Source organism: Sus scrofa, chromosome 9 (genome assembly GCF_054392235.1).
Source record: "Sus scrofa isolate SSC_HxYL_T2T_F1_AM1 chromosome 9, Sscrofa_HxYL_maternal_Yorkshire_Landrace_v2.0, whole genome shotgun sequence".
NCBI lineage: Eukaryota > Metazoa > Chordata > Mammalia > Artiodactyla > Suidae > Sus > Sus scrofa.
Window position 1 is genome coordinate 110813108 of NC_139391.1, and position 23815 is coordinate 110836922.

A 23815-nucleotide genomic window follows, 5' to 3' on the forward strand; every position below is an offset into this window, starting at 1 on the left:
AGACATAGTTATGTGCTGAAATATTAAAAGTGTTTATATACACTAACGTGGCTGATTTTAAACCTAAATAAAGTTCACCCCCGTCAAAGTTTGGACTTTGGTACCAGCCTGAGTCCTTACTTCGAGGCTAAGAAATCCCCCAACCCCATCCCCACCCCCACCCCCACCCCCACCCCCATCCCCCACCCCCATCCCCCAGGCAGAGAAAAACTTCCTCAGCAAAGCATGCAGCAAGGGCGCTTTGGTCAGGTGAGACCACTCACAGTAAGTGCAGAGGGTGGGCCCCTTGGAGCCGAGGCATGGGCGGTGGGGCGGGCTCCTGCCCCTCTCTCGTCCTCCGCTCCGCCCCTGTCCTGAGGCCCGGCCCTCCACCAGCACTTCCCCTACCACGCAACGTGTGTGGATTCAACTTGGAGATGAGAGAGGCCCAGAGAATTGGAAGTAAAATCTGCCCCTTCCCCTTGAAAGCCGTCCTACCCTGGATAATAAGAATGCTCTTTTGGTTTCGTCTAGGGGACAAAGAAAAAGGCAGGTGCTTCCCCTTCCCTGGGTGGGCACCTGTGGCTTCACACATCACATTTGAGCACATCAGAGACACTTCTGGCAGCTGCTCCTCTGGGGCCCCAGGAGACAGCAGCAAGGCCATTTACGCAGCTTAGCAGAAGCAAAGGGCTTGGCGGAGGGTTTTCCCTCTGTAGAGATTTGGGCAGGAAGAGAGCAGTGGACACTCCCTTTCCTGACAGGGTTTGCTGTGTGCTGCTTTCGCTGATTAAGGTAAGACCCTGCTCCAGCTAATTTTTGGCTGAGCAGTACCTGCTTTTGTTATGTTTTCCTTTTTGTTTATCCCTGCACCCCTTCTTTTGGCAACTGTGGGGTTATCATTCCATGAGTTTGCAGTGGGGCTGTTAATCAGGTGGCTCTGGTTTTCCAGCCGCAGAGGTGGTCATTGCTGGGAAAGAGTTTTCCCTGGGCCTCCTGGGTTCACACGTGGGGCTGTGTGTGCCAAGAATGCAAAATCTTGACCAGGCTGTTATCTTAGCTGTTTCTCAGGGTTGTTTATGCAACTGGTAACCTTGTGAGGCAAGATATTTTCTCCTCCCGAACAAAGGGTAGGCTTGCTTGCTATAAAAGCAGTGGGTTCCCCAAGCTCAGTGTTCCTTGGCTGTGGTGCACACCCAGTGTGTGTGGTATCCCTCTGGATTATGCCATCTGGCTGTTCCTATGAGACTGGAGGAGGCCCAGTGCACAGATGCTAATGTTCATGCTTCATACTGTGTAGTGAGTAATGAAGGCTCTTGTCTCTGATCCATACCTTGTTTTCTGGCAGCATGCAAGAAATGGCAACAGGCCAACTTAATCAGCTTGCTTGTAGGGTAAAATCTAATTACAGAGTGGGTGGAGATTTGGTTTCCAGAAATGGACCCAAATAGGGCTTCTCTAAAGTCCTTTTTAGGGAGGTGGATTTAGGAGAGAAAATATTGTGCACTTCTCCAGTTTGCTGGTTGTGTAGAGGAAGATGTGGCAGCTATTAATGTTGCTGTTTGGTTCATACTTTATAAATGCAGTTGCTGCAGCTGTTGCCTGTTACTCAGATCTCTTCCCATTAGGGCTTTGGTGTGCTGATTCAAAAGCTAACCTGCTGGGTGCTCTCTCTCCCCTCACCCAGCCCCCATCTCCACCTGTATGCAATGAAAGCCACTCCTCCTGTTTTTTTTCTTGTCAGCAAGGAAACTCCCCCGCCCTCCCCTCAGGTATGACCAAAGTATGAAAGTAGATGCCTCAGCAGAGCTAACAGTTTTGTAACCTAGGGCCTGTGTAGCCTAGGGAACATGTCCACAGGCACCGAAACTGTCATACCATTAAACTTGCATCTGAATAGCTTGGCACCTGCCTTTCTGGGGACACTTGCCATACTCCCCTTCTCCCTATGTACCCAACTTGGGGATCAGGTGAGGAAGGTAAGGTAAGGAGGGATATATAGGAGTTTTTGTAACAAAAACCAAGTAGTCGGAACACCAAAAGATTGCTGTTCATTAAAGAAAAACCAGACATCTCAAGTTAATGAATTTAGGACTTTTCTATGGGAAGATGCAAGAGTCTAGGCTCACTGAAATCATTCCTTTGATATACACCTGAACTATCTAGGGCCTGTGTCCTGGTTTTTTTTGTTTGTTTGTTTGTTTTCACCCCAAACCCCTTTAGGGTGCATAGTTGTGGTGGCTGTAGTAGCTGATGGCTTTGATGGTTTTACTGGTATGGCAGGTGACATTCTTTGTCCACAGTTGAAAATTTCTTCTCTGGTTGGCCATTTTACTTTGGTAAGAATATGTTTCCACAAACTTAATTTCTTAATTTTAATGTCCAATTTATCAATATATCTGTGACTTGTTTAAGAAACTTTTCCTAACCTGTCCAAAAGATATTCTTAGAGATTTTCTCCTCCGTTGCCTTTAACCACTGGATCTAAAGTCCTCTTGGAAGTGTTTTTATGTATGGTGGAAGGTACAGGACAGGTTTCATTTCCTCCCCTGGCACCAGGTTTATTAAAAAGGTGGTCCTTTCCCAGGTTATCCACTGAGCTACTTTCATCATGAGCCAGGAGTCCCCGTGTGTGTGCTTTGGAAGATCTCTGTTTTATCCATTGGTCTATTTTTCTGTCCTTGCACCAACACATTTTCTTTGTTACTGTGGCTCTGTATTAAGTCTTGATATCTACCTGTTGAAGTTCTCCCTCTGTGTTACTTCAAGAATGTCTTGGTTAAGATTTTGACAGTTTACCCAAGAACTGTCTCAAATCTGGAGACTCCTTTTTGGAATAAGGATCATGGGGTTATCATTCTTTCCTGGGCTATGTTCTCAGTGACTTGCCTGAATTCCCAGTTGGTTCTTTCCAGGGACTTCACTGTCCACGGCTCAAATAATGACTGGTTTGAGCCCATGCAAGCCCCATGTTTGGAATTGCCATGTTTGTTAAGATCTATCTCTTGGGACAGACTGAAGTAGAGAAATTTCATCTGAAATAGCTGGTGAACTTTTTAGACAACCAACCTGATCATTGGAAATGGTTGGCTGACTAAGGGGACTGCACCTTGGAGAGAGAATGAAGTCTGGAGTCAGATTTTGGGGTTCAGTTCCCAGGTATACCAACGACTAAACTGGCCTTGAGCAAGTTAGTTAACCTCCCCATCATCAATTTCCTTATGGCTGAAATGGGATAATAGGAGTTCCCATTGTGGCTCTGTGAAAAGGAACCCAACTAGTATCCATAATGATCTGGGTTTGATCCCTGGCCTCACTCAGTGGGTTACAGATCGGGTGTTGCCATGAGCTGTGGTTGCAGACACAGTTCAGATCCCGAGTTGCTGTGGCTGAGGTGTAGACTGGCAGCTGCAGCTCCGATTTGACCCCTAGCCTGGGAACTTCCATATGCTGCAGGTGCAGCCCTAAAAAGCAAAAACAAAACAAACAAAAAACGTAATAGTACCTACATCATGGGTGTTCGTGAGGTTTAAATGAGATAATATTTTAAAAGTTCCTGGCATAGAATAAGTACATGGTAAATGTTAGCCATTATTCTTCTTGAGAAGAATGAGAATTCTGCTTACCCCCTGGGGCTTGGAGACTCACTCAGGAGGATGGCAGACTGCTGTTCCTCTTGCATTTCTAGATGCAGAGGGCTTTCCCTTCTACAGACAGGCACCAGCAAGGTGGTCCTAACACGATCATCTGCCCCTCAGCAGTATGAAGGGAAAAAACAGTTGGTTTCTGTCTTTGGCTGAAAACTACCTAATACACTCAACTTCAATTCTTTGATCCTACGTTTTCTGAGGTCATGGAAATTACAAGTGGAGAGTTGGGTTCATGACCAAAGGGCTTGTTCTGGACGAGCCCTTACTTACTTGTTGGTATGGTGGGGTATTTACTGTGGGGAAGCTCTCCCAGGTCAAGGGTGTGCCCAGGGCCTCAAGGAGAGTCCGGAGTGTTAGGGCTGAAACATAGTTTGTTTAGTTTATTGGAAATTAAAGAACCCGTGGGGTGGAACAGTGAAATTTTACCTCTAACAGACTGGGGAGCAGTGAAGAGGACGAGAGGGTGAGAGAAGGAGCACCTTGGAGGTGGGGAGAGGGCCTGGAGGAGTGAAGAGATGTGATGCTGGGGAGTTAAGGGGCTGGGGCGGGGGAACCACTCCAGGTAGTCAGCCAGAACAGCTTCCAGGCCCCGGGACGGGCTTGCCTGCCCCTGCCCCAAGCCATGCCAGTTGGTAACAATGCAGAGAAGTGGCTTTGGCTGTCCTGGCCTCACGGCCATTCTCTAAAGGCTGCCACTACCTTGGCCCTTCTAGAAACAGAGAGGGGGTGGCTGTATGGGAGGGACTGTCCTAGGTCCAGTACCTGGTGGAGGTGGACAGGAGAGGCTGCACGTGTTGTAGTGAAGTAGAAAGATATTCGTCCTGAGCTGGCAAGGGATTGCCTTACACAGTCATACACAGCGGTACCGGCACTATGATCCCGTGTAAAAACAAATGTATTATGTGTGTCTGTCTGTCTTGGAGGATCCGAGAGGTTATTTCCATGATGTTACAAGTTAGTGACTTTGGATGGAATTATTGGTGCTTTTTATGTCTCTGTCTTTTCTGTATTTATATTATGTATCTACAGATTGTTCTAGTTAAATGAGTTTTTAATATTACTTTTGTAATTAGAGTAAAAAGAGAAGGAACATTATTAGGATGTTTCCTTTGCCTTCTAGTCAGGAGTGGGGGTGGATTTGTGGATTCCCTTTAGAAACCAGCATTTGGGATCAAGCCTCAGTCATATTATCCACGTAATAAGCGCCATTCACTCATCTCTAACAGGTCCCCCTCCACATGCTGGCTCCTGACCAGCTGCTAAAATGGGAGACTCCTTCCAGTTTGAGGGCAAGGGCCACCCTCCCCACCCTAAAGATTCTGGCTAATGTTGTCTGCATGGCAATGTGGGAAAAAAATAAACCCAGAAGATTGTCTGTCTGGACTGAGGAAAGATGAGGGGGCGTCTTTCTTTTGTCTACTCTTCCTCAGGACCTGGCAGTGGTGTTCCCATAACATTGGCTGGGGCTACTACCTTCTGCAGTTTATAGTGGATGCTGATGTCGGTGACTCAAGAAAATTAAGAGCTTATTTTCTTAAGTAACAGAAGGAGGGAGGAGTCCTGGGCTAGTATGGTGGCTCCAAAGGGCATTGGTGTCCTTCAGTGTCCTCTTGTCTCTGCTGCACCACTGGGCTCACAAGCCCATGGCTGGACCTTGAACCATTGTGTTGTGTCTCTGCCTCCTCTGGAACTGGACGAAGGAAGGGGCAGACATGCCTTCCAAGGGCTCCTCTCCAAGGCTTGCACTTGTATGTAGTGACATCCATTCTGCACAAGAGGCTTAGACTAGTTTAGTTTATTTATATATGACTGAGTAAATATTTATTTACATAAATAAACAACTTGGCACATTGCCCCTGAGTTCTGTTACTAAGGAAGGAGAGAGGATAGACCCTAGCCAAGCAAAAAAGCAGTCTCCGGTGTTCTAAAGCTCTGCTTTTTTGCAGCAAAGTCTGTAATTTATAGCGTTCCAAAGATTTCAGGATCAAGGTGGATTTTGGAAAAACTGGAAAACCAAAGGTGTCCCAAAGAGTCCCCTAGGAAGAGCCTGCTCAACAAGATGGTTCTTGCTGAAGCTGGTCAGCTGGCGTCTTCCCCTCCTTCATGCTCAGGGCCGAGTGTGGCAGATCCAGCCCAGGCTGGCATCTTTCACTGCACATTGATCTTAGTACAGGTGATGAAGGAAACCTAGCACAAAGGCAGGTAGTTGTTTCTCCCCCAGTCCCTCTATCCATTTGTGGTTGGGCCTTCTGGTGTTCTTTTGATAGTCGCTAACGTTGTGACATGCTTGGCACTGTGGTTTTTAGAGAGAACCCTGCACCCTTCTCAGGGTGGAGAGAGCCTTGAGCTGTGAGATCCAGAGGCCCCCCAGTGGCCGGTGGTGGGCTTCTTGTAAAAAGCCTATCTAGTTAGACAAATGCTTAGGGTAGAACCAAGAGAGGGTGGAATCTCTCTTTTAAACAGGTACTCCTCTAAGTAAGGAGTAAAATTTGTGCTAATACACATTATCTGTGCCTGAAAATGATGGTTTCTTTCAAAACCCAGGGTGGGAGAGCCCTTTCTTGCAAGAACCTGCCAACCAGAATTAGGTAAGGCTGGGGGCAGTCCACGGAAGAAAACATAGGGCCCCATTCTTAGAGCACATTGGGGAGGCTGCCCCTGGGAGGAATTCCAGGGAGAGACAGTATTCAGAAGGAAGGTGGTTTTCCAGGAGGCTGGTTTTGAGTCTGGAGGAGGGTTGCTTTAGGATGTTACTTAAGAGGAAACTGAGCCTTCTACCTTCCCACTCCCACCTCATCCCCATTCCCTGAAGTCTAAATGCTGAATGAAGTGCGGATCACATCAGGCCTGTGATCGCTTTGAGATCTAAGAGGCTCGTGGAGCATCCTAGCTTTACTTATGATCTCTATCTCTGGAAAGCTGCCTTGAACTAGGAGATTCCCCCGTCTACCTCCCTACCCTCAGCTAACAAATGCATCTGGATCCCGGCAGCTGGTTACTGCCTTTCCCTTGGCTCTCTGCTGCCCTCTGCAGGAATATTGCTGCCAGCACCACTGGAGTTTACCTTCAAAGCTTTTTCTAGGTTTTTGGTCAATTCTTGGTTCTTCTTTTTGGTCTATAACAGAGAAGCTGACTTATAACTGAATACTAAGTAAAGGTGAATGCTGTCTTGACACAGAATGACCAACGTCACTGTTAACAAACAGCTAATGAAAGACAGTTGCTTTTCAACTGAACTTAATTACCAACCGAAAACAAAAAAGACAGTCAATTTCACTTACTTAAAAAAAATGCTTATTGATAGCTATACTAACACGATATTGTGCTCATCCTTAAAAATGATACCTAGAGTGAGTTGCACAGTTTCTGCAGTGATACTGTAATCACATAATCCAGGAAGAGGTTAAGTAATTATAAAACCGGATGGATCAAGATAAATAAATCCTATGAGAGAAAAGAGTACCAGATCACAATGGGGCTCAGATGAGGGTGTGCTCAGATTCAGTTAGGGGGCATGGGAAGTCTTTTTTTTTTCTTCTTTTTTTGTCTTTTTGCCATTTCTTGGGCAGTTCCTGCGGCACATGGGGGTTCCCAGGCTAGGGGTCAAACTGGCTATGCCAGAGCCTCAGCAATGGGGGATCCAAGCCGTCTGTGACCCACACCACAGCTCACAGGCAACGCCGATTCCTTAACCCACTGAGCAAGGCTAGGGATCAAACCCGCAACCTCATGGTTCCTAGTCAGATTCGTTAACCACTGCACCATGACGGGAACTCCGCATGGGAAGTCTTGAACAAGCAGCAGATGCAACCAGGCTGTGAGAGGTGTGAGTAGTCCAGTGACAGTGAACAATAGGAACACAAAGTTTCAACAGAGGGAGCAACAGAAGAACAGGCTGTGTCTGGAACCAGGGAGTGGTCTGACGTGTTCTGAGGATAGAGGCTATGTAGGGCGGCAGGCAGAAGCTGGGGAAGGCGGGTAGGAATGGCATTCTTTTCTCCCCTTTTATTCCGTATTCTGATATTGCTTGAAGTTCATGGTTAATAAATTGAATTTACTTACTGTCTCTCTCTCTATATATATATTCACACACACATATATGCACACAAGTATAAAAGATATATATATATATATCTTTACCCATATGTTTGTAAAGAGTGAAAAGAGATTTTCTTTGGTTTCTTAGAGACTGATCCTGAAATCTATCAAGTAGTTCATATGGGATCAAATCAATAAAGGCTATGCAGTCAGATAATATTTTGAGTTATGAATCATTTCCCCCCACTTTCATCCTTTTGTGAAATGCAACCAGATACAGAAAACTACAAAACAGAAGTATACCTTATTTATTACAAGGTTGATATTCACTTCGTGTGAACAGATATCCAAACACAACAGCTTCCCTCCCTCTGAAAGTTAACTTTTTCTTTTATAGCAATTACTCCCTTGTATTTCTTTTATTTCTCCCTTGTTTGTCATCTAGCTGTGTAATTCTAGACATTGTAGTTTAGTCATATCTCCCCTTTGAAAATTTATTTGGTGTGTCCTGCAAGTCACTTTTAATCTACAGGTTCCCCCTCCATCCTTTTCTTCTCCTTAAACTTCATCAGTGGAAGAGCCTGATCCACTTGACCTGTAGTTTGGACTCTGTGATTGTGTGTTCACTGCATGTCATATAGTCCTCTGACCTCCGTGTTCCCTGCTGACGGATAGCAGAGACTGTACAGGTGGGGCCCTGTGGCACTCTGTCGTGGTACTGGGACTTTGCAGTTGAAGAGAGACCTGCAAACCAGGGAGCAGGAAGCACCATTTGCTGCTTTTGTAACTGTCTCTCCAAATCCTGAAGCCAGGGACCAGGCGTTAGAACCCTGAGTTGATGCTGCCACCATTAAAATGAACTCTCAATTCTCAAAAAGATAGAGAACAGACACTGGAATGCTGCTGAAGAAAAACCAAACGTTCTATGAACTTGTCAGTAGGGTAATGATGCTTACTACTTTGTAAAGCACCCTCCAGCGTCATTAAGGTATAATTGACATGTAACAGTGTATCAATTTAAGATGTACAGCATGTTAATTTGAAACATTTATATATTGCAAATGATTACTATTTTAGCTCTAGCTAACACTTCCATCACATAATTACCACTTTTTTAGAGTGAGCTCATAGAAGATCTATTCTACTAGCAACTTTCAAGAGTATAATATAGTATTATTAACTATAGTTACCGTGCTGCACATCATATCCTCAGAACTTACTCATCTGATAATTCAAAGTTAAACTCTTTGACCAACATCTCCCCATTTCCCCCAGCCCTGGCAACCACCACTGTGCTCTTTTTGTAAGCTCAGCTTTTTTTTTTTTTTTTTTTTCCCACTGTACAGCAAGGGGGTCAGGTTATCCTTACATGTATACATTACAATTACATTTTCCCCCCAGCCTTTCTTCTGTTGCAACATGAGTATCTACACAAAGTTCTCAATGCTATTCAGCAGGATCTCCTTGTAAATCTATTCTAAGTTGTGTCTGATAAGCCCAAGCTCCCGGTCCCTCCCACTCCCTCCCCCTCCCATCAGGCAGCCACAAGTCTCTTCTCCAAGTCCATGATTTTCTTTTCTGAGGAGATGTTCATTTGTGCTGGATATTAGATTCCAGTTATAAGTGATATCATATGGTATTTGTCTTTGTCTTTCTGGCTCATTTCACTCAGGATGAGATTCTCTAGTTCCATCCATGTTGCTGCAAATGGCATTATGTCATTCTTTTTTATGGCTGAGTAGTATTCCATTGTGTATATATACCACCTCTTCCGAATCCAATCATCTGTCGATGGACATTTGGATTGTTTCCATGTCCTGGCTATTGTGAATAGTGCTGCAATGAACATGCGGGTGCACATGTCTCTTTTAAGTAGGGTTTTGTCCGGATAGATGCCCAAGAGTGGGATTGTGGGGTCATATGGAAGTTCTTTGTATAGATTTCTAAGGTATCTCCAAACTGTTCTCCATAGTGGCTGTACCAGTTTCCATTCCCATCAACAGTGCAGGAGGGTTCCCTTTTCTCCACAGCCCCTCCAGCACTTGTTATTTGTGGATTTATTAATGATGGCCATTCTGACTGGTGTGAGGTGGTATCTCATGGTAGTTTTGATTTGCATTTCTCTTATAATCAGCGATGTTGAGCATTTTTTCATGTGTTTGTTGGCCATCTGTATATCTTCCTTGGAGAAATATCTATTCAGGTCTTTTGCCCATTTTTCCATGGGGTTGTTGGCTTTTTTGCTATTGAGTTGTATAAGTTGCTTCTATGTTTTAGAGACTAAGCCCTTGTCCGTTGCATCATTTGAAACTATTTTTCTCCCATTCTATAAATTGTCTTTTTGTTTTCTTTTTGGTTTTGTTTGCTGGGCAAAAGCTTGTCAGTTTGATTAGGTCCCATTGGTTTATTTTTTCTTTTACTTCTTTTGCTTTGGGAGACTGACCTGAGAAAATATTCGTAAGGTTGATATCGGAGAATGTTTTGCCTGTGTTCTCTTCCAGGAGTTTGATGGTGTCTTGTCTTACATTTAAGTCCTTAAGCCATTTTGAGTTTATTTTTGTGCATGGTAAGCTCAGCTTTTTTAGGTTCCATATACAAGTGAGGTATGTAGTATTTGTCTTTAACTTATTTCACTTAGGATCACGCCCTCAGGGTCCATCCATGTTGTCACAAATGTCGCAAAAATCCTGCTTTTTATGGCTGAATAATATTCCACTGTGTCGATACATGCCTCATGTCTTCTTTATCCATTCACCTCTTGCTGAACACAGGTTATTTCCCCGCCTTGGCTATTGCGAATAATGCTGCTGTGACCATGAGAGTGCCGCTAGCTCTTTGAGAACCTGTCTTCACTTCCTTTGAATGTATGCCCATGAGTGGAATTATTGAACATGTGATAGTTCTACTTTTGGTTTTGTGAGGAACCTCCACATTATTTTCCATAGTGGTCGCACCCGTTTTCATACCCACCGACAGTGTACAAGGGTTCCCTTTGCCTGACATCCTTATGGGGAAAGAAAAAGATAAGACACTTATCTTTTGTCTTTTTGATAATAGCCATCCTAAAACTGTGAGGTTATACCTGATTGTGGTTTTGATTTACACTTGCATGATGATTAGTGATATTTTTTATTTATGTATTTATGTATTTATTTATTTTTGTCTTTTGAGGGCTGTACCTGTGGCATATGGAAGTTCCCAGGTTAGGGCTCAAATTGGAGTTGTAGCTGCCAGCTTACGCCTCAACCACAGTGATGCTGGATCCTTAACCCACTGAGCGAGGCCAGGGATCAAACCCATGTCCTCATGGATCCCAGTCAGGTTCACTACTGCTGAGCCACTGTGGGAACTCCCGTTAGTGATATTTAGCACCTTTTCATGTGCTGGTTGGCCATTTGGATATTATCTTTGGAAAAATATCTATTCAGATCCTTTGCCCATTCTTTAATCAGGTTTTTGTTTTTTGTTTTTACTGTTGGATTATAAGAGTTTCTTATATATTTTGGATATTAATCCCTTATCAGATATATGATTTCCAAATATTTTTCTCCGTTAAGTAGATTTTTTCTTGATGGTTTTCTTTGCTGTGAAAACGTCTTTTAGTTTGATGTGGTCTCATTAGTTTATTTTTGCTTTTGTTATCTTTGCTTTTGTTGTCCATTCAAAAAAGTCATTGTAAGACTGATGTTAAGGTGCTTTTTCCCTATGTTTTCTTCACAGAGTTTTATACTTTCAGGTCTTATGTTCAAGTCTTTAGTCCATTTTGAGTTGATTTTCATTCATGGTGTAAGACAGTAGCCCAGGTTCATTCTTTTACATGTAGCCGCCCAGTTTTTCCAGCACAAATTATTGAAGAGACTATCCTTTACCCATTGTATATTCTTGACTCTTTTGTTGTAAATAAAATGACCGTAAATATGTGGGTTTATGTTTGGGCACTTTCTTCTGTTCCATTTACCTATGTGTGTGTTTTTATGGCAATACCATTCTGTTTGCATCACTAGAGCTTTGTAATACAGTTTGAAACTAGAAAGTATGATCCTTTCAGCCTTGTCTGTCTGAAGATTACTTCTGCTTTCTAGGGGTCTTTTAAGTTTCCATACAAATTTTAGAATTCTTTGTTCTATTTCTGTGAAAAATGCTATTGGAATTTTAATAGGGATTGCTTTGAATCTGTAGATTGGACATTTTAACACTATTCTTCCAATCTGCAGTCATGGAATATCTTTTTATTTATGTGTGTCTAATGTTTCTTTCATCTATATCTCATAGTTTTTATTTTATTTTATTTTAGTCTTTTTGCCATTTCTTGGGCAGTTCCCGTGGCATATGGAGGTTCCCAGGCTAGGGGTTGAACTGGAGCTGTAGCTACCGGCCTACGCCAGAGCCACAGCAACGCAGGATCCAAGCCGCTTCTGCAACCTACACCACAGCTCACGGCAACGCTGGATCCTTAACCCACTGAGCAAGGCCAGGGATCGAATCCCAACCTCATGGTTCCTAGTCGGATTTGTTAGCCACTGAGCCACGTTGGGAACTCTGGTGTCTCATAGCTTTTAGTATATAGATCTTTCACTGCCTTGGTTAAGTTCTTGAGTATTTTATTGTTTTTGATGCTATGTTAAATGGGGTTGTTTTCTTAATTTCTCTTTCTGCAGATCATTGTTAGTGTATAGAAATGTAACTGATTATTTTGTATTGATTTTTGTATGCTAAGCATCCTGAATTTATGATTTCTAAGTTTTTTGTTGAAGTTCATAGGGTTTTCTATATATAATATGTTACCTTCATATAGAGACAGTTTTACTCCTTCCTTTCCAATTTAGATGCCTTTTAATTCTTTTTCTTGCCTAATTTCTCTGTCTAGGACTTCCAGTACTATGTTGAGTAAAAGGGGCAAGAGTGGGCATCCTTGTCTTTGTCCTGACCTTAGGGGAAATGCTTTCAACTTTTTACCATTGAGTATGATGTTAGTTAGCTATAGCCTTTTCATATATGGCATCACGTTGAGGTATCTTCCTGCTACTCAAGTTTTTTTGAGAGATTTTGTTTTTGTTTTATGTTTTTGGGCTTTGTTTTGTTTTTGTGTTTTTACCATGAGAAGATGTGGAATTTGGTCATTTGCTTCTTCTGTATCTATGAATATGATATGATTTTTATCCTTCATTTTGCTAATGTTGTATATCATATTGACTGATATTGTGGATGGCTGAACCATTTTTGCATCCCTGGAATAAATTCCGCTTAATTTTGTGTAACATTCTTTTAATGTACAGCTGACCCTTGAACAACATGGGGTGTTTAATCCACATATAACTTATAGTTATCCCTCTATATCTGTAGTTCCTCCATATCCGTGGATTCAGGCAGCCATGGATTGGATAGTATTGTAATACTCCTTTTTTTTTTTTTTGGTCTTTTTTGCCATTTCTTGGGCCGCTCCTGCGGCATATGGAGGTTCCCAGGCTAAGGGTCTAATCGGAGCTGTAGCTGCCAGCCTACACCAGAGCCACAGCAACACAGGATCCGAGCCACGTCTGCGACCTACACCACAGCTCATGGCAAGGCCGGACCCTTAACCCACTGAGTGAGGCCAGGGATTGAACTTGCAACCTCATGGTTCCTAGTTGGATTTGTTAACCACTGAGCCATGACAGGAACTCCACTACTGTAATACTCATGAAAAACATTCCCATTTCAGTGGACACATGTGGTCCAAACTTGTGTTGTTCAAGGGTCAACTGTAATATTGAACGTGGCTTGCTCATATTTTGTTAAGGATTTTTGCAATGTTTATAAGGTATATTGGCCTGTGATTTTATTTTCTCGTAGTGTCTCTGTCTGATTTTGGTATCGGGGTAATGCTGACCTTATGAGATTGAAAGCATTCCCGCCTCTTCTATTTTTGGAAGGAGTTTGAGAAGGATCGCTATTCGTATCTTCTTTGATAGAATTCACCAGTGAAACCATCTGATCCTGGACTTTTCTTTCTTGAGAGGTTTTTGATTACTGATTCAATCTTCTTACTAGTAATTGGTCTGTTCAGATTTTCTACTTATGAGTCAGTGTTGGTAGCTCTGTTTCTAGGAACTTTTGCATTTTTCTAAGTTGTCCAATATTTTGGTAGTGGCTTATATAATCCCTTGTATTTTTGTAACATCAGTTGTGTTGATTTACAATTGTATTTTTTTTCTCTTTAATTTATAATTTTATTTGAATCTTCTATTTTTCTTGGTTACTTGAGCTGAAAGTTTTGTCTACTTTTTTATATTTTTAAAAACTCAGCTTTTAATTTAATTCATCTTTTCTATTAACTTTAGTCTCTATTTCATTTATTTCTACTATTTCTTTTCTTCTACTAACTGGGCTTAGTTTACTCCTTCTAGTTCTTTGAGGTGTAAAGTTGGGTTGTTTATTTGAAATATTTCTCATTCCTTAACATAGATATTATTACTTTTAATTTTCTTCTTAGTACTGCTTTTGCTGTGACACAAAAGTTTTGGTATTTTTTTTTTCATTTGTCTCAAAATATTTTTTTTGATTTATCTCTTGATTTCTTCTTTGATCTATTGACTGTTCAGGAACATGTTTAATCTCCATATATTTGTGGACTTTCCAGTTTTCTTCTTTTGAGTTCTAGTTTCATATCTTTGCAGTCAGAAAAGGCACTTGATACAATTTCAACATTTTATATTTATTAGGACTTCTTTGTGGTCTAACATATTATCTATTCTGGAGAATGTTCCATATGCCCTTGAAAAGCATATGTATTCTGCTGCTGTTGGATGGAATTTTCTATAAATGTTGGTCAAGCACATCCGGTTTAATGTGTTAAGTCCAGTATTTCCTTATTGATTTTCTGTCTGGATAATCCATTGTTGAAAGTGGCATATTGACGTCCCATACTATTGGTGTTGCTGTCTATTTCTCCCTTTGGATATGTTAAATATGTTGTGTGCCTTTATATTGGGTGCATAAATATTTACAAATGTTACATCCCCTTGATGAACTGATCCCTTTTGTTATTATATCATATCCTTCTTTGTCTCTTGCTAAGTTTTTGGTTTATTTTTACTTTTTTGTGGGGGAGGGTTGAAGTCTATTTTGTCTGATGCAAGTATTGCTATACTAGGTTTATTTTGGTTCCATATGCAGGGCATATCTTTTTTCATCCTTTCATTCTTTGTGTATGTGTGTTCTTAAAGGTGAAGTGAGTCTTTTCTAGGCAGCATATAATTGAATTTTTTTGTTTGTTTTTTTATCCATTCAGCTATTATTTGTCTTTTGATTAGAGAATTTAGTTTGTTTACATTTAAAATAATTATTGATATTTGTGGACTTACTATTGCCATTTTGTTAACTGAGTTCTTGTTGCTTTGCAGTTCCTTTGTTTGCTCTGTTGTGATTTGATGATTTTCTTTCTTTCTTTTTTGCTTTTTAGGGCCACACCTATGGCATATGGAGATTCCCAGGCTAGGGATCGAAGCAGAGCTACAGCTGCCGGCATATGCCACAGCCACAGCAACATGGGATCTTAGTTGTGTCTGCAACCTACACCACAGCTCATGGCAATGCTGGATCCTTAACTCACTGAGCGAGGCCAGGGATGGAACTTGAAACCTCATGGTTCCTAGTCAGATTCATTTCCACTGTGCCATGATGGGAACTCCCTGTGATCTGATGATTTTCTGTAGTGGTATGTTTGGATTCTTTTCTCTTGATCTCTTAGATGTCTACTGTAAGATTTTGTTTTGTAGTTACCATGATGTTTACTTAAACTTGTCTTAATCTAATAACACCTTAATTTTGAGGACATACATTTTCACTCTCCATGTCACTGTTTATATCATTTTACTTTTTACATTCATTAACAAATTATTGTAATTGTGATTTTTAATCCTTTTGCCTTCATACTAGAGTTAGAAGTGATTCATCACCATTACACTAGAATATTCTGGATTTAACTGTAAATTTACCTTTACCTGTGATTTTTATACCTTCATATGTTTTCCCATTGCTAAATAGCATCCTTTGGTTTCAGTTTGAAATATTCTTTTTAACTTTTTTTTTTTTTTTTTTGGTAGGGATAATCTAGCGGTGATGAACTCCTTCAGCTTTTGCTTATCTATGAAACTCTTTGTCTTTTCTTCAATTCTGATGGCCAAGTTTGCTGGGCAGAATATTCCTGGTTGACAATTTTTTTCCTTCAGCACTTTGAATGTATATCCCATTCCTCCTGGTCTGCAAAGTTTGTGATGGAAAGTCTGCTGATAGTTTTATGGTTATTTCCTTGTATGTTGCAGTTTGTTTTTCTCTTGTTCCTTTTAAGATTCTTTCCTTTAGAATGGGTGTGTGTATATGTATGATTGGGTCACTTTGTTGTACGGCAGAAATTATCACAGCCTTGTAAATTAACTATACTTCAATAAAACTTAAAATTCTCTCCTTTAACTTTTCTTTTTTATTTTTCTTTTACGGCCACACATGTGGCACATAGAAGTTTCCAGGCTAGGGGTTGAATCAGAGCTGTAGCTGCTGGCCTATGCCACAGCCACAGCCATGCCAGATCTGAGCCTCATGTGTGGCCTACACCACAGCTCACAGCAACACCAAATCCTTAACCCACTGAGTGAGGCTAGGGATTGAACCCACATCCTCATGGATATTAGGTTTGTTACCCCTGAGCCACAAAGGGAACTCCCTCTCCTTTATCTTTTGACAATTTAATTATAATGTATCTCAGGATGGGTCTCTTTAGATTAATCTTATTGGTACTCTTTGGACTTTGTAAATCTGATTCTTTGCTTAGGTAAGGATAAAGTTTCAGCCATTATTTCTTTGAATAATATTTCTGCCCGTCTTTCTTTCATTTCTCCTTCTGGGACCTCTGCAATACATACATTTGTCCTTTTAACAGTGTCCTCTAAGTCCCTTAAGCTGTCTTTACTCTTTTTCATAATTTATTTTCCTTTTTCTTCTCTTTGGATGAATTCTACTGCCTGGTCTTTGAGTTTATTGATCCTTCTTTCTGTTTTGTCTGTTGTGGAACCCCTCTGTGGAAACTTTCAGTTCAGTTATTTTATTCTTCAGCTCTGTGATTCCTGTTTGGTCCTTTAAAAATATTTTATCTGGGAGTTCCCGTCGTGGCGCAGTGGTTAACGAATCCGACTAGGAACCATGAGGTTGCGGGTTCGATCCCTGCCCTTGCTCAGTGGGTTAAGGATCCAGTGTTGCCGTGAGCTGTGGTGTAGGTTGCAGACGTAGCTTGGACCCCTGCGTTGTTGTGGCTGTGGCGTAGGCCGGCAGCTACAGCTCCGATTTGACCCCTAGCCTGGGAACTTCCATATGCCGTGGGAGTGGCCCAAGAAATAGCAAAAAGACAAAAAAAAAAAAAAAAAAAAAAAAAAAAATTTGTTGAAATTCTCACTTTGTTCCTGCGTTGTTCTGACTTCAGTGAACCATCGTTATGACTGTGACTTTGAACTCTATCAGGTAAATCACTTAACTCCATTAAGAGCTGCCTCAGGACCTTTATCTTGTAGTTTTGTTTGGAGCATATTCCTCTGTTTCTTCATTTTCCTGGACTCTTTGTGTTGTTTTCTATGTATTATATAAAATAGCTGCCTCTCCTAGTCTTGATAGAATGGTTTTGGTTAGGATATGAACCTTGTCCAGCAGCCTGGTCTGTATCCCTGGTTGTCTCTTAAACCTTTGTGATTGTCCAAGCTGCTGTCTTTGTTCTTAGTGGCTTCTGGTAGTTGAGGGTGTATCAAAATCTATCAGGGGAGGATTGTGGTCACCACCTAGATGCAGGCCAGTTGGAAGCTGGACCTTTAGGCAACAGCTTGGAAAATATGTAATCAGGCCCCTTCCAGGGAGAAACTGTTAGGTAGGCATTTTTTGCCTGCTCCCTCTGCAGTGGGCTTTGGTGTACAGCTGTAGCAGGGTGTTTCTGAGCCCATTAAAAATGCCCTGCTTGCTGTAGTTCTGTGGGATTCCTGAATCAGTCTACATTGCCGTCAGAGCCAGGTGATCTGGGGCTGTTCCTTAGGCAGCAGCCGCAAAAACTGAGGCACTAGACATGTAACCAGGGAACCACTTGTGACCTGGTGTAGGCTACAGAGAAAAGTCAGGGGAGGTTCCACATGCATCCCTCATCTCTGGAAAGAATCACAGCCCCTAGATGTGTGCGAAATTAGAAGCTTGACCCCAAGACAGCAGCTTTTGAAATAATGCAAATTAGACTCCTTTCAGGGAAAGACTGGGAGACGGGCATTTCTGCCAACTCTCTCTGCTCTGAGCCCAGGGGCTTGGGAGGTGGATGGCCATGGTGAGTGCTTGCTGTAGTCTTGTGGGTCTCATGGATGCAAGCCCTGTTGGATTTCACAGCTAGGTGTTTTGGGCATCTGCCTTTAGGTGGGAGTTTTAAAAGTTGGGACTTTAAATGTGAGTTCCATACTCCTCACTTATGAGGGGAAAGCTGGGAGCTGGGGATTCCTTCCATTCGTAGGCACTGTGCTGTGGCAAGTTTTATAATGGGGGTGTGGCTCCATCTTTCCTACCTGTTTTTTTTTTTTTTCTTTGTAGGTCCACACTCATGGCATATGGAGGTTCCCAGGCTAGGGAACCAACTGAAGAATAAAACACTATGTATTCAAACATGTGAGGTACAGTTAAAATTACACTCAGAAATCAATAGCTTAGGAGTTCCTGTGTGGCTCAGCAGGTTAAGAATCTGATATAGTGTCTGTGAAGATACAAGTTTGATCCCTGGCCCTGCTCAGTGGGTTAAGGATCTGGGATTACTGAAAGCTGCAGCATAGGTTGCAGATGTGGCTCAGATCCGCTGTGGCATAGGCCTGCAGCTACAACTCTGATTCAGCCCTAGCCTTGGAACTTCCATATGCCACAGGTGCGGTCCAAAACAGGGGAAAAAAAAGCAGTAGTGTTTATATGAGAAAAGGAAGTACCAACATTAATGAGGCAAGATTCTAATTTCAAAAATTTAGGTGTAAACCTAGCGTATCATACCCAATGAAAAATAGCAGTTTAGAAATGATAAGAGCATGATTCAATAATTATACATAGCAAATAAAGATAAAATAGAGAAGATAAAAAACCAAGGACTGCTAGACAACAATAAAACAGACTTCAGGCAAATTTACTCATATAAAAAAGAAACAATATAATTAAACAATAATAGGAATGAAAAGGGAGATAAATAGAACCACGAGTGTGTAGACACTGATTATAAAAGGATATTACGAATAGCTTTTTGCCATTATGTTTGAAGACTTAGTCTAGATGACTACCTTTATAGAAAAATACAGCGTACTTAGATGGAGTCAGTAGTTAACATCATCCCTTAAAGAAAGTTCAGGTCTTAGTGGAGTCTTCCATCAAATGTTCAAAGATTAGACAATTCTGATTATAAGCAAATCCTTTCCGAGGATTTATTTCAACAAGAGCTGGATTTTTAATATGACTATCCCTATTTTTAAATGTTGGCAACTATTGAAACATTTTTGTCAGTGCAGGCAAAACAAAATATGTCTGTAGGCTGGTTTCAACCTACAGTCTGCCAGTTTGCAACCCTTGATCTAAACTTTGCGGAGCTGATCCAAGTCATAGTGCAGTTAAATTGAACAATGTAGGTCTAATATTAAGAAAACTTGCGGATGGAATTATGAGACATGGACAGAATTTCCATAGGTGGTTGTGGAAATCATCTCTAAAGACTAAAAACCACAGCTCACTGTAGGGTTCCTAATAAGACTGACCTGCAGCCCTGTTCAGAGCCAGAAGGATGGACAAGTTGACCTTTCTTGGTTGTCACATGGGTTTTTTGGCCTTTCTAATAAATTCACGTCTTTTTTTTTTTTTTTGTCTTTTTGCCTTTTCTTGAGCTGCTCCCACGGCATATGGAGGTTCCCAGGCTAGGGGTTCAATTAGAGCTGTAGCCACTGGCCTACGCCAGAGCCACAGCAATGCCAGATCCGAGCCACGTCTGCGACCTACACCACAGCTCATGCCAACGCTGGGTCCTTAACCCACTGAGAAAGGGCAGGGATCCAACCTGCAACCTCATGGTTCCTGGTTGGATTCATTAACCACTGTGCCACGACGGGAACTCCTAAATTGCTTTTTTTTTTTTTTTTTAACACTTTCCTTCTGTGTTATCATCTGACCCAATGATAAATACAGTGATTTGTTGCTTCATGTAGGTACTGCCTTCAGAAACAAAGCATTATAGTATTTAGGTCTAATTTAGGGCCCAGAATCTTCTCCATTGTTTAATTATTCTCACTTTCTTGTTTAGTGTAGCATAGTGATTAATAACACGGACTTTAGGACCTGACTACTTTAGTTCAAATCCTGACTTTACCACTTCATTCCCATTTCTTTATCTTAGTTTCCACATCAGTAAAATGGGAGGAAGACAAACAGGATCCAACTCCTCAGGATCCAGCTGAGCCAACTCCTCAGCTGACTGGCAGATAAGTGGGATTGAACAAATGGTTTTTGTTTTAAGCTCCTGAGTTTTGGGTGTTTTGTTATGTAGCAATAGCTGACAGCTAAAAATATTTATCATGTTCTGCTCCAGGTCCTTTTTGTCCAAGACTTGATTTTAAAAATATTTAATTTAAAATTTAATGGAAATTTGATATAGTGTAATAAAATGTTGTCTCAGTTTGTGTGAAAAAATTGAAATAAAGGAAGTATCTACATCTCCTTTACCACCTACCAACCAAATTTTGTCAAGAAATTGTGGGTGGAACTTGAAGGTTGGCTGGTTGAGTGCATTGTAAACTGTGACAATTTAACAACAGAAATGCTTGATATTCTTTGCCTGGATCGACCTTAAATTATAGAGTCTTCCATAATATGAGGTCTCTGTTGAATCCTTTATATAAAATGCAACTACCTTGGACTATTATTATTTCCATTTAATGGATAAGGAAAGTGAGGTGTAGAGAGGTTGAGATCCTACAATGTCTACTAACTTCCAGGGTGATGGGCAATGCAGGAAACTAGATGACTACTAATTGTCTAAAATGTTTTTTTTTTTGTTTGTTTGTTTGTTTGTTTTTTTTAACCACAGGACACAGTTGAGGAATGTACCATTGCTGTAGGTGGTTGAGGTCAATTCTTCACTCGGGCTCCAAGATATAGCCTAGGTTTATGCAACATATGCCTTCTGCTTTCTGTACTCAGACCCTTAAATTTCTAGTGATTTATGACCTTGATTTTGCATATTCTCCATGACCCTTGATGTTTTCAACCCTACACTTCATACTAGTAACACTTTTGTTCTCTGATCCCTGCGTCCATGTCTTTAAAATATTTTCTATCTTATCAATTTTCTTTGCTGCTTTGAGTTAAACTTTAGATTTCCAAGCTCTGTCTACATCACTTCTTCAGAATAATGATCTCACCTCTGCCCTTTGGCTCATACAAACTGGACTTAAGTAGAAATTGGGTCATTCCTACCCCTTCTACTTTCTTGGCTCTCAATAAATTCCTAACCCTTTGTTTCCCTCTAGTGGCCTTTTGAAATACTGCATCTCTATGATTTTCCTAAGCCTCTGGGTTGGTAGCAATTGTTGAGACCAACCGTTTTAAAAGGTGTAGTTAAATGTTTCCAATTCATCTCTGACTGGGTTCAGCCTCCTTCATAATGCTAAATTATATGTTTAAAGAATGTATGGTCATTTAAATGAAATATTTGAAGCAAATTAATGAAAATTACTTCAGACAGCCTACTCTAGGGAAGGTCTGCTCAAGCATTTTGACCTCCAGTTAATAACCCTTTTAACAGATAATTTTCCTTTCAGTGTTAATGAGAAGCCAACAAATAAGTTAGTCAACATTTACTGAACACTTATCAAGTACTGCACGCACTTCTAGATACGACGGTCCAGCTGGATGAAAACGTCCTTCACTATATTTCACAAACAGTTCTGCCATTATCATCATGAAAAACAAAGTGGGAGTTCCCTGGTGGTGCATTGGGTTAAAGATCTGGTGTTGTCACTGCTGTGATGTAAGTTCAATCCCTGGGCCAGGAACTTCAATGTGCCATTGGTGTGACCAAAACAAAAACAAAAACAAAATAACACACACACACACACAAACAACTTACATGACTTACATGGGGAGGAAAAGTTAAGAGTTGCTTTTTCTTTTTCTTTTTTAGGGATGTACCTGTGGCATACGGAGGTTCCCAGGCTAGGGGTCAAATTGGAGCTACAGCTGCTGGCCTTTGCCACAGCAGCGTGGGTTCTGAGACATGTCTGTGACCTACACCACAGCTCATGGCAGCAACAGATCCTTAACCCACTGAGCAAGGCCAGGAATTGAACCCACATCCTCATGGATACTAGTCAGTTTCTTAACCCACTGACCCACAACAGGAATTCCAGAATTACCTTTTCTAATCCCAAGTGAGTCTGTGCTGCTTTTATAGTGCTGGTTTGGTTAATCATAATGAGATTAGAGAAGTCATAGATAATGGGATAAATAAGACAAGATTTATGGTAAACCAAATTGTCCATAACAAATATACAATGAGTAAATTCGATTTTCCACAAATATCATAGTAGTCTCTAAGTAAATGATTGTGTAATAGTAAATCATTGCAGCTAAAATAGAATTTCACAAGACAGCCCAATTTCATGATTTGGCTTGAAAAGGCTTTCACTTCAACTTGGCCAATATTTGTATTTTTGGTGTCTTCAAGATAGCTCTGGGCTTATTTTCTCAAAGCATCTTGTGACCTGTATTTTCACCTTCTTCAAGTTCCTTAACCGTCTTTGGAAGCTGTAGCCTCTGATTTCAACTCTAATCTTAACCAAGGTGAATCAAGTCTCGTTTGTAATTTATGCAGACGTAACACTGATGGCCAAGGTTACTGACCTAAAGGAGTTTACATGTTTGCAAGGAAGAGAGCTGGCGAGTGTGCAGTTAAATCTGTAGCCCAGTGGAGCAATGCCTCTACCAAGTCAGTTTTTTTTTTTTTTTTTTTACTCTCTCTGTCTCTAATCCTAGATGGCTTGTTTTAAGGAGAGTATTCAAAATACTACTCCGTTCAACGCATGCCATGGTACAGGCAATAGCTGTTAATTCTTAGAGGCATCTACTGACCTTGGCTGGCTTCATCTGGCCCTGGGTCCTGAGGGACTGGAAATTTGATGACCAGTGAGGCTACTTTCTTGTGCTATGCCCAAGGGCATACAACCTCAACCTAGAAGCTCAGTGCCTAGGATCTTCTCTAGAAGGTCAGAACCTTTCAGTGAATTTCCCTCTGCCCATTTGGGAGTGAGGAAGTCTGAACCAGGACATGCTGCATCCTCACCCTTCATTTCTTTCTCTCAAGACCCTTCCCCTGAAGGCTAACACTATGGGACAGGTCCAGGTTTTAAGGAAAAGAACACAGAATTAGGCATAAAAATTAGATGTGGACAAGGGGGAGGAGGGAGGCAGTAGGATGGGCAGGGAGTTTGGGGTTGGTAGATGCAAACTCTTACATTTAGACTGGAGAAACAATGAGCTCCTCCTCTATAGCACAGGGAACTATATCCAATCTCTTGGGATAGACCATGTGAAGGAAGATAATATGAGAAAAGGAATGTGTGTATATATGTATAACTGGGTCACTTTGCTGTTCAGCAGAAATTGACACAACATTGTAAATCAGCTACATTTTAATAGAAAAAAATGTTTATGTAAACCAAGACCCAAATAAATTGCAAAAAAATTAGGTATGAAAGTGAATGTTTATTTAGAATGAGAAAGAAGTCATAGCAGATTTTTAAAAATTTAGGCTAATAAAACAAGAAATGTCACAAAAATCCAGAAAAATAATATTAACTGCTTAGCATCCCCTATAATATTTTCCCTCTATATCCGTAGGTGCAACCTTTTGAGCACATGTTCACGTGTGAAAGATTTTAGAATATCATTTTGTAAGAGATGACAGAAGGATGGTGCTATGGATTGGATGCTTGTGTCTCCCCCACCTCAGTTTAAAGGTTCAAGCTTAATCATCATTGTCTTGGCATTTGGAGGCAGGGCCTTTGAGAGGTGATTAGGTCATAAGGGCAGAGATACCAACATGGAAGGAAGACCCTCCACTAGCAAAAAGATGA

At 41.2% G+C, this 23815-nt stretch overlaps 1 long non-coding RNA gene across 4 annotated transcripts in view; it reads left to right on the forward strand.

The window, feature by feature from the left end:
• Positions 1 to 201: 201 nt before the first annotated feature.
• The window catches only part of LOC110255500 (uncharacterized), a 125559-nt gene continuing 101945 nt past the window's right edge, over positions 202 to 23815 (forward strand). For 3 of the 4 annotated variants that reach the window (XR_014816115.1, XR_014816117.1, XR_014816119.1), the window contains exon 1: positions 408 to 774. This is a non-coding gene — a long non-coding RNA (uncharacterized LOC110255500). Of the gene's footprint in view, positions 250 to 407; positions 775 to 23815 lie in introns of those variants that run through there. The other variant, XR_014816118.1, reaches the window with a different exon arrangement.